General features: G+C 36.2%; 1 long non-coding RNA gene across 1 annotated transcript; it reads right to left on the minus strand.

The window, feature by feature from the left end:
* Positions 1-7089: 7089 nt before the first annotated feature.
* Positions 7090-9110, minus strand: LOC148672828 (uncharacterized). The gene is made up of 3 exons (XR_015936158.1): positions 8808-9110; positions 7688-7797; positions 7090-7260 (listed from the first exon to the last, which is right to left on the minus strand). It is a non-coding gene; the product is annotated as an uncharacterized LOC148672828 (long non-coding RNA).
* Positions 9111-9380: the final 270 nt, after the last annotated feature.

The raw sequence follows: 9380 nt of genomic DNA on the forward strand, positions 1-9380 counted from the left end.
TTTAAGATCACATGGCCTCAGCTTTCATTTTTACGCTGACGATACTCAAATATACATCCATACCAAACCCGACACTGATGTGGCTGTCTCTATTCTATCTAATTGCATCTCTGACATAAAAATGTGGATGACTCAAAACTTCCTTCATCTTAACTGTGACAAGACTGAAGTCATGCTTATTGGTACCCCCCATCAACTTCGTAAAGCCAGTCCTGTAACCCTGTCTGTAGATGGCTCTGTACTTGAGCTTCAATCAAAATTGAAAAACCTTGGGGTTATATTCGATTCTGGCTTAACATTCGACCCACATGTACAGCATACTGTCAAAACATCTTTTTTTTCACCTTTGAAATATCGCAAGACTACGCCCTATGCTATCATTAACTGTGGCTGAAAAGCTGATCAACATATTTGTATTCTCTCGAATTGACTACTGCAATGCTCTACTCCCTGGGGTATCTAAATCTACTCTGAACAAGCTGCAGTATGTCCAAAATTCAGCAGCCAGAATCCTGACCAGGTCTAGTGCAAGTGTTCACATTACTCCTATCCTGGAGTCCTTAAACTGGCTTCCGGTCAAATTCCGCGTAGACTTTAAAATCCTCATGCTCACCTACTGTATAAGGCTTTACATGGCTTGGCACCTCAATACCTGTCTGAACTTTTATCGCCCTACTCCCCACCTCGCAACCTCCGCTCTTCAAATTCTGCCCTTCTCACTGTCCCCCAAGCCCGTCTACATTGTATGGGCGACAGGGCCTTCTCCTGCTATGCCCCCAAGCTCTGGAACTCTTTGCCCAAGGATATTAGAGAGTCACCTTCTCTAAACTCCTTCAAATCTAGACTCAAAACCTTCTTCTTCAGAAAAGCCTTTACTTAACTGGTTCCATTCTTCACCCCTCTGCTCTTCTTAATACCACCTTCCACTGTCTCCTCTATTGTTATTGTTGTATTGTTGTAATTAAAATTGTGTCCTATCTTGTGAAATCTTCTTAATTATTGTTGTAGTCTTCTTATTTATTGTTATTGTCATCCTGTAAAGCGCTTTGAGAAGCCACCTTTAAAGGCGCTATATAAAATAAAGTTTTTTATTATTATTATTATTATTAACATTGTGGGAACACCTAGATGTAGTTAAATGTAGGAAACAGATTACTTTTTCATTGTGTAGTATTCGAAACATTGATACCATGTTTTCTTTGGGGTTTTTTCTAAAATATTATGGAATAAAAACATAATCTATAGTATCTAAGGGGAACATCAGTATAAATCCAACCCTGATGTCTATATCGAAGACCAACTGTTTTAAACCTGACACACATTCACCCTGTATCAGTCTGTGGACAATGACTGCAAAACACAGGAGCAGAAATAAAAGTGAAGATTAAATTTAAAAGTTTAAAGCAGAACAAACACATATTTTTCACACTGCACAATGGAGAAGCTAATGGTGGTCACATCCCTTTCTAGATAATTTTAGAAATTCTTAAATGCAATGTATCCCAATACTCTAGACACAGAAAGCATTTCACTACAATTAAAAGTTTTTTTGTTTTGATCACATTTGTAAAATCTAATTAAGCCTAACAATTAATCCAAAAGGCCTTTTTTTATGAGTGCATCAGATTAATTAACAATGCATTGCTGATCATTTATTTGTCTTTCTTTATGATAACTAAAAGTTGTCAAAAACTTTAAAGACACCGAATTATTTAGCTTGAAAAACATGCTTATTTGGAAGAGATAGACAGACATACAGTATATAGATATAAAGATATTAGAGCATAATGACATATATAGAAGCTGGCTGTTTTGCGATAAAATGTACTGTTCAATTTATTCAAGGAACATATATTTCTTTTTCTTAGACATTCACACTACATCATTCAAAATCTGGATGTTCTGGGTGCTTAATCTGCCTCACTTTAAGTCAGGCACACTAAAAACTCTTAAACTAATGGACCACAGTCTCCGTCATGAGTCAACAAGTCACGCATTACTGCACTCTGACCCATCACTCTGCTGTGTGTTTTATTTTCCAGACACTGGCACTTTTACAGCTTCTTAACAAGGCGCTGTGTTATCTGAACTGATTTTGGCTGTGCCTTAAATGCTCAGGATGTAATAGTTACTGCGAATGAATTCACCAAAGAGAAAACCATTTAGTCAAAGCTCTTCAATTAGATTTCCTACAGTAGGTCTTGTATAATAATACATGAACATTGATAACATGTAACTTTATAGGTAAAGTCAATTAATTTGTTACAAGATGATCATTTAAATTGTACTCCTCCACCTAACAGATGTTATCTAAATGCAGTCAACGCAAGCTTCTGTAATAATGTATCAGTAATTTCCATGGAAAACAAGGGTTCTATAAATCGGTAATCTTTTTTTTCATTAATATAAAAATAAATACTTTATTTTAATATAAAAACTTCATTTTTCCATGAAAATATGTTTCATTATTGTAATAAGAATTTATAATAATAAAGATTTATTTTATATAGTGCCTTTAAAGGTGGCCTCTCAAAATGCTTTGCAGAATGACAACAACAAAAAAATACAAAATATATGCCCAATGAAAATAACCAATGAGAGGAGATAGTAGATGGGGGTATTGAGTACGGTAGGAGGAGAGGGGTGTATAACAGAAAAAGTTAAGTAAAGGCCTGTCTATAAAAAACTGAAATTTGAGTTTAAAGATTTGAAAGAGCTTAGGGAAGGTGAGTCTTTGATATTTTCAGAAATAGAGATGCAGCGAGTAGATCATTGCAGTTTTCAAATTGGGAGAAAACAAATGTGTTGTTTAGCTTTTCAGCAACAGTTAGTGATAAAATAGGATGTAGTATTACTGAGGAAAAAGAATGATGTTTTGACAATATGCTGAATCAAATATCACCCCCAGGTTATTCAATTTTTACTGCACAAGTACAGTACCATCCACAGATACAGTTACCAGATCGCTTTACAAAGTTGATGGGGGGTGCCGATAAGTATGACTTCAGTCACAGTTTAGGTGAAGGAAATTTTGAGCCATCCATGTTTATATCACAGATGCAATGAGAGAGAACAGAGACAGTTGTATCACTGTCAGTTTTGGAATGGATGTAGATTTGAGTATCATCATCTAAGAAATTATCATTTGGACCATGCAATCTTAAAAGCTGACCAAGTAAAATGTAATGTAAATGCTGAAAAGTAGGGGGTCCAGTATCGAGCCCTGAGGAACACCAGACTTGACGAGTCAAATTTTAGAGCTAAACTGCCAGGAGAGACGAAGTGACAGTGATCAGTGAGGTATGACTTGAACCATTAAAGAGTAGTGTCAGAAGCTCCAAACACAGTCTCAAGATAAAAAAGTAAAATATCATACTTAACAGCGTCGAAATCAGCACTAAGATCAAGAAGAATAAAGGAGAATCAGAATCTGTACTGCGAAGTTGTCATAAACCAGTTTGGAGGGGTTCAAAGAGATTTTTTGCAGTGAGATGGTTGTTTAACTAAATTGTAATTGGTAGATTTAGGGGTTGATGTAACTGTTCATTAAGTAAATTTTCAGAACTAGCTTTGTAACAAAAAAACAATCTGAAAACAGGTGGAAAATGAAGTGAACTGCAGCTGAATCCAGACTCACGATTAAATTAAACCTTTATTCTGGTCCTCCAAAGCAGCTCATCGGTAAAGGGTCTTATCCGATCTCAGGTTGAGCTGTATAATCAGGCAGGTCTGGATCATTTGACTAGTCAACTGTTACCAATTTGCCAAAAGGTGTATAATTATCTGAGCTGCATCAAAGCAGGGAGGGTTATTTGGCCACGACTCTTTTGGCTCTCAGGGACACAGCAACCCCTGTGGCCATCTGGGTGCTTGCAGATATACATTGCTGATGGTGAGGCTTGCGTATCTCTTTCAAGTCAGCACTGAACCTCTTTAAAGATTGTATTTTATTTCATTCATTTAAAAAGGCATTTGAATATGTAACAATAGTTTACCCCTTCATAAACCCAGTGTCTCTTTTTTTATTCCATCTGAAGGCGTGGTTATTTAATTGAACCACAGATTTAACTAGTAACTCATTATTTAATGGATTTTTCATACTTTTTAGCTCTTGGGCTGGTGAAGATTTTAAATTCCTCTGTAAATTTTTAAAAGTGATTTGAAAACTGTAACATTTTAGGAGAAGGAAATAATAACTTAATTATTTACTTTTCTGTCATTCTTAAGAGTTCAAGTAAGTCAAGCTGGAATGAAAACTGGCATGATTGGAATCAAGAGGACTATGATTGATTAAGGAACAAGCAAAGGTTTATTCCCTGATGAAACACAGCATTTAGGCTGTGGAGCATTCTTCAGGAGTCAGGCTCCATAGCCTAAACGTTGTGTTTCTTTTCTTCTCTTTTCAGCTTGGAATAAACCTTTACTTGTTCCTTTGCAACCTGCGCATGCTGACATAGCTACCCACCTGAACAATGATTGATAAACTCTAGTTCGAGAGTTTCCAAGCTTTTTTGGAGAAACAGAGCACATCAAACGTGATCTAATAAAATGGGTAAATATCCATTTAATGGAATTATAATTGTCAAAAACAAATTACACAAGATACATTCACCCAGGGGTTGTCAACTTCAGTTCTTTAAGCTCATTACATTGTAAAGCTATGATTCAACAGCCAGTACTTCAATTGCATGATTGACCCTGCTGGTGTTGATGGCTTAAATCATTAAAAACGAATTGCAATGGAATCAAACTGAAGGGCCAAAACTGCCTACCTCTGTAGCAGGGAGTAAATTTAACACTGATGGCAGGATCTTAAACAGTCTAAATCTGGCCTCTTGCCAACATCACTATGAAGCCAGTGAAATAGTAAAGGAAATTGGTTGATAAATAATATCATAAATAGCTATACCTGCTCTTTATGTTTCTTCAGCTGTGTTGGATAGGACAATTAGTTAGTCATGCATTGATGGTCATTTTAACTTGCCTGAAGAACATGTAAAAAATGTAGCAAAGCATTCCCCCTGGTTGGTTGATCGCTTGTAGACAGATGTTCATGCAAGTATACCAAAGTAGGCCTGCAAACCCAGTTGGAGTCAGTTGTTGTGATTAGCAACACAGCACTATACCATGTTGCCCCATCCACCAAAATAGTTTTATTTAACAAAATGCCTTGGTTGAAGAGTTGCCTTGTCTTTGCACACAGTCCACCATACAGACTTTGTGGATAGATAATAGTTTGTGGCAAATTGTTCTCCTATACTACATTTTAGCAAGCTCTATATATTAAGTAAAATTAGCAAAAAATGGTGGAATGTAACTGAGAATGCAGCTGCACACAGTCATTCTGGAGTGTTTTCCCACTCTCAGGGAAATATGAGTCTATACTTTGCCAGGGGTAGGATGGCTCTCTTCTGAGCCCTCTGTAGCATCAATATGTTTGGTATGCCTTGTGCTGGCTCGGTTACAGCAAATTAGAGTACGGCTGGAAAAAGATAATGCAATATGTGTTTCCTGGATCCCTAGCTGACTTGTACGCCCGCTAACGATACTCCTGTGCAGAGGAGAACCTTGCATATTATGCTTTCGCTGCAATAGCAGAAAAAGGCATTAGACAGAGCACTGAGCATTAATGGTAAGCTCTAAAAAAAAGAAAAAAAAGATCAGGGAAAACAAGCTTGGCCTTCATTCAGAACGCCGCAGGATTTAAAAATGACTAAACTTCACATCGTGTTTCTCTTATTTATCCTTTATGCAAATTGCATCTTTGTGGAGCCCATTAGGTTCACTGCATGGGAGAAGGAGGTCTCTTTCATTCTGGGTATGCGCCACAGCAACATTATGCCATGAAAGCCAGAGTCTCCCTTTGCCTGTGAGGATTCACATCTCAGGTCAAGGGGGAAGAGCAATGCTGTCTTCTGTTCATGAACACTGAAAACATCTATAATGGACACTAAGACAGATAAAAAAGCCCAAAGTGCATCTGAACATAAACATCACAAAATAATTTATAAATAAGAAAATATAGCTTCCTCATCTGAAGCAAAATAGGTCAAAAACAGCTGTGTTTTTAAGTAGGCTATGTGTTTAATTATAATTAGTTTCTTTCTAAGATTAAAGAACTATTCTGTTAAAACAAAAAAATCCTCCTCAAATCCTCCAAATACTAACAGCTACTAAATTTGAAATACCCGTACCTCAAAATAGCAGCCAGCAGAAATGATAATCTGAAAAAAATGCATGGATACACATAACACTTTAGTTAAACCTTATTCTTCATATTTTGGTTTTCTTTTTGCTGTTATCGAAACAAATAGAATAGTATAAACAGGCCTGGACATCGCAGCAGGAGTTAACGTCTCAAAGCCATTTGGGTCCAGAAGGATTGTTCACCCATCCCTGGAAATATAAAGTGCATCTTCTTTTTTTTTCTCTTTGAAAAGATAATCTAACAATTTCATGTAATTTTTCATGCCAGTGGCCCAAGAATTCAATGGGAAACGGTGGGGAAGCCTGTAGTGGCTGCAGTGCGCGATTTGCTCTGGGCGAAATGACTTGCTTAGACATTTGGCCTGTGGTTCTTACTGTTTTCATCTGAATGCAGAAAGCTTTTTTATATATATACTGTACATATTTTTCAAGGGATATGAAAATTTGGAAAGGTCTGGGTTAACATTTCTAAGTTGCTTGCATCATGTCTGTCTGTTCAGTCTCTTCTCGATGCATTATCATGAGAAATCCCAAATCATGAACTGCTGCTTGATAATGAGGTCAGGTCATTACATACAGTAAACTACTCTGTGTGTAATGCTGCCTTCACAACTAGCACTTTCACTTTACGGGCAGCACAATTTTAAAATACAATATATGGCTAGGTTAAGATCTTCCTTTAGTTCTTTCTAATTTACTTATACATTTCAACGTATATCATAATATAGATATTTTGTGACTTTAAAAATAGATGCAATTGATTTGGGAGTGTTTTACTAATATATTCTAATACATATTAGATATATTAATATCACAGGCAATGTAGGGATTTTAATACAATTTTATGTTTTATTTCATTTTGAAGTAGAAAGTAAATGGGTATTAGCTATACCATTGATAGATCTACAATGCACAATACATATATCACTGATACAATGATACATAATGTAGGTATTCTTTGCATTTAACAATTATGTGGAATTATGTGCATGAGCCGTATTTCTAATTTCCAAAATATCAGTATTCCTTACTTCTCCTTGGTTGTAAGTGGTTCTGTAAGACAGCAAATTATTGAAATGTGTGGAATTAAAAGTGTCAAACATCATTGAACACAGGTTTGAGAAAAAAGAGAAAATAAAACTATCTTTAAATAAGGTTATTTTTCCATGTGTCAATATTTTAACAAAGTTGGAACTTGTTGCTTGGTTTTCAGGACATAGCATTATAAGACATAGCAAATTGTATTGGGTTGCAAATAAAGATGTTTTAAGAGTCTGGAGTAGACTGGAGTAGAAATGTTAATTCTCTATGCATTCCCTTTCCATTAAATAAGAACATAAACCATGAGACAGAAAGTCAGTATGTATGCATGCTAGAGAAAGGTTGGAAAGAAGAGTTTGTTATTCTGGAACAACAAATAGCAAAATTATGAGTGGCATTAAAATATTGCAAAGATGGGATTTACCTTAATTTACCTTACCTTTACAAAACAGGAACATGTTTACATGTGACTTTGACAGTAAATGGACAGCAGTCTGGGTCTGCTGATGTATCTTACAGAATGTGTCTGAAGAAACCCTGGGAAGTCTGCTGGAAGACCAGTTCAGGAAGGTAACACATGTTATAAAATTTACTTCTAGTGACAGGCAAATCCATAGAATCACTACTGCTTGTTCACTTGTGCTGTATTTCCCCTCCAAAACACCTGAACCTTTATAACATTACTCTTGCATGCTGACATTTTCCCCTCACATCACATCAAGATGTCATTTTTATATTCATCAGCTTTATAACATTATCTCCTTTTATTTCTGATTTCAAGTTGGTCTCAGTCTTGGCATGTTAAAAGACGTATTTCATATGGGTTTATGTAGTCCCTAAAGTGTATTCCCTAAAGTGAACTTTACAGGGCATCTAAAGATAACATAAAATATGTTTTTCTTCTAACTTGAACTGACATAACATCACAGTACAAAGTTTGACAGAAAAATGCAACAAAATTCAGGAGGCACCTACAGTAGCATCCATGCAGTTGGAAATGTGAGCCTCAATGAACTACTCTTTTAAGTTTGTGATTTCACTGACTTACTACAAGATGAGATCCCAAACTCTAACTTTAAATTCAATTTACCAGAGCTGTCATTAAATAATAATAATAAAGCAGTCTTTAGAAAAAAGACTGAGAGAAGTAACATTGCTTGTTTAGCTGCAATTAGCCGCGCTGTTAAATGTGGTGAACTGGTAATGATTATTTGTTTCCTCTGTGAATACATTGGCAGTGGCAGCGAGCTGTTTTAACAGATTGCTGCTAAGATAAATGAAACAAAGGTTTTCCCACTTTTTTTCTTTTCTGAAAGACTTGCATGACTTAGAACAGGAAACCGCAAACAGCAAACCGAGATCTTGTTAGTGCTGTGGACCTATCTAAACATTTCATGCATTCACCCTGGATGCTAGAGTACTTTATTTAGCACGCTTGTTAATCTTTAAGAGAATATGTTAATGACGCTGTCCCTGCTGCCCTCTCCCTCTGATCAGACTTAATTGACTGAGCCAGGCTGCCAAAATTAACTAAAGGGTCTTCGTTAGCGTGAGCTCACCGTAAGGTTAATTGATTCATGTAAATGCAATGCTCATATGGACAGAACCCCCACCACAGTGCATCACAAGTCGCTGGCTGAGGGCCCTGATGAGAGCAGCAGGGCTTTAATTGCCAGGGCATCAGAATAACAGACACCTGCCACTTGCCAAGCCCTTCTGCTTCCTGACTCTTTTCTTCTTCCATCGACTTTAAAGACAAACATATTACATTAGTGTTTCCTAGTGTGTATGTATTTATTAATACTAAATCTAATATTAAAAGGACATTGACCATTCAAATTCAACACTGGGTCTTATTCCTGTTTTATTTTGTTTCTTTGTGTCCCAAAACTTTAGTTTAGAGCTTTACACACCCTCCCTGGAATAATTTAAAGGCCTACCTTTTAAAGGCTGAAAGATAAGATTCATGAAAAAAAACATATCATGAAATATTATTTTTACCAAGGGGACCTGTCAGTCCTAAATTAGTACAAAGTGCACTTTTAACACATGACATTCTGGTAATTTTGGAAGAGTGAAAAATCTTCAAAATTATCTATGAAATACATTGGGCAATGATTTTTTACATGCCA

This window comes from Lepisosteus platostomus, chromosome 4 (genome assembly GCF_059453375.1).
Source record: "Lepisosteus platostomus isolate fLepPlt1 chromosome 4, fLepPlt1.hap1, whole genome shotgun sequence".
Lineage (NCBI taxonomy): Eukaryota > Metazoa > Chordata > Actinopteri > Semionotiformes > Lepisosteidae > Lepisosteus > Lepisosteus platostomus.